The 2,018-nt window shown below is 39.6% G+C and overlaps 1 pseudogene; it reads right to left on the bottom strand.

Annotated features, from left to right (window-relative positions):
• Positions 1-1,709: 1,709 nt before the first annotated feature.
• On the bottom strand, positions 1,710-1,815 carry LOC140905678 (U5 spliceosomal RNA; annotated as a pseudogene).
• Positions 1,816-2,018: the final 203 nt, after the last annotated feature.

Raw genomic sequence — 2,018 nt, 5'->3', positions numbered from 1 at the left:
GCTGATTGATTGTTATTTGTAGCTTTGTTGAAAAGTGATTGCCAAGAAGCATTTTGACACCTGTTAGGCTTGTACAAATACAGGTTTGCTCATTGAAAAGAGAAGAAGTTTTAAGCATTTGAAAGACATGTCTTGTTTTATGCTTGTATTCTATTTTACAACACTGGAAAGAGCAAGGGAAAAACTTTGAATCTCTTCAAGGTGAAGGGTGTAGATCTGGATTCAACACCCAACTTGTGTAGTTTTGCCTTTTTGGCAGGTGGAGCTTGGAAACTGCTTTGTGAATTTCATAGAAATAACAATGTGGATTTTTATGTTCAGATATGCAAATGATTTCCTATGGGAATTGAAAAAGTAGTAAATGTAAAACCCCTGATGGAATTCTTACTAAGGAAACCTTATACTTCTAAAATTCCTGTTTGATTAATATTACAGACCAACTGTGTGTGTGTCTCTATAATTACGACAATGACTTCTTCAGGTTATATTCTCAATTGGTAATTAAATAGTTCTACTCCTTTCCAACAATCTAAAGGTTTAACAGATCAGTCAACAGAGCTAGATGAGCCTCTTGGCTGATCCCAGAGTAAATGGCAGGGAATTGCTTTGCCATCCTAGGAACAGCTCCAGGAGGGAATTGCGCCCTTTATGCCTCCCCCTCCTTCCCTGCCAACTTCATGCAGTGGGAAGTATAGAGCAAGATACCCCTGGTGACTCTGGCAGGCCAGACTCCAGCTCTTTCCCAGGCTGCAGGCATTAGCTAAGAACTGTCAAACTTCTAGGTGGAGACTAGAGCAGTTCACCTACATGTTAGTTTTGCTCAAAATAGGCATTAGTCTTACAAGAATATATTTAGTGTTTAGATTCGATGAAATGCCTAAGTTGCTGCATGCATTAATTTTATTTGAAATATCTTTATTCTATGCTATAAGAAAATATCAGTGTTTTGCTTTATAACTTTGAAAATGCTTTCTCTGAACTTGTGAACTCGGGCACAGGAATCATTTTACATGCCCATTCAGAAGGACAATCAAAATCAGATGGGTCATCAAGGATCATTGCAATATCAAGGATTAGTTAACGGCCCTTTTGCACCTGGGAAATGCTACATACAAAGAAGCTCATCCTGTGGGCTTGAAGCTGAATGAAGGGTACGAAACAAAGTCATAGGACAATTTTCCATGTTTTTGGCCATTTGAACTTTGAAGGGCCAGAGACTCTAAACTGAAGCTGGAGATCCCCAGAGTCTGCCTTATGGGTCTTCAAGACACTTTGAATTGACAGGTCACTGCAACTCTGTCACTCTTAGGATTTAGATGGTAACTCATTTGTGTGTATATGTTTGCTTGCTTTAGCCTGTAAATAACTCTTCTTATTCCTTTTTCTTAATAAATAATAAACCGTTAGTCAGTTTAGTACAGGACTTGCTACAGGTGTTGTCTTTTGATATAAGATCTAGGGTACCGATTGGTCTCTTGGGACTGAGAGCAAACTGAATGCAGTGATTTTTTTTTTCTCCTCTGTGGGTGTGACCATTTATCAATAAATCCAGTTTGTCTGGATGTCAAGATAGACTGGAGAGTCTAAGAGGGCTGTCTGTGACTCCACAGTAAGACAGTTATAGTTATCCAGGAGTTCACATTTGTTACTGGCTTGATGAAATCTAATTATAGAATACACCACCAGTTTGGGGCATCTACCCTATTTTTGACAGTCTGCTCTAAAAAATTGGGTAGAAACTCATAAATGTTCCTCTCCATGGAAATCTTTAGTAAAAGGTGAAAGATTTATACGATCTGAAGAGAAACCAGGTAGGCACTCACAATCATGAGCCACTCCAGACAGCGTGACACTCCTGTTCTCTCCAGTGCAGCCAGATCTGCAATCTGGACAGCTCTGACTATGCTAAGCTGAGAAGGGTGGTGGGCCCTTAGTTCCTAGCTCCTCTAGGTAAGAGTTGTGGGCAATCTAGTCCTACATAAATGCACTAGTCTAGGGTGCAGATACCTAGAAAACTA

The sequence above is a fragment of the Lepidochelys kempii genome, chromosome 1 (assembly GCF_965140285.1).
Source record: "Lepidochelys kempii isolate rLepKem1 chromosome 1, rLepKem1.hap1, whole genome shotgun sequence".
In the NCBI taxonomy this organism is placed as follows: domain Eukaryota; kingdom Metazoa; phylum Chordata; order Testudines; family Cheloniidae; genus Lepidochelys; species Lepidochelys kempii.
Note: the sequence above shows the minus strand (reverse complement) of the source record. Positions and strands in the feature narration are given on the sequence as shown.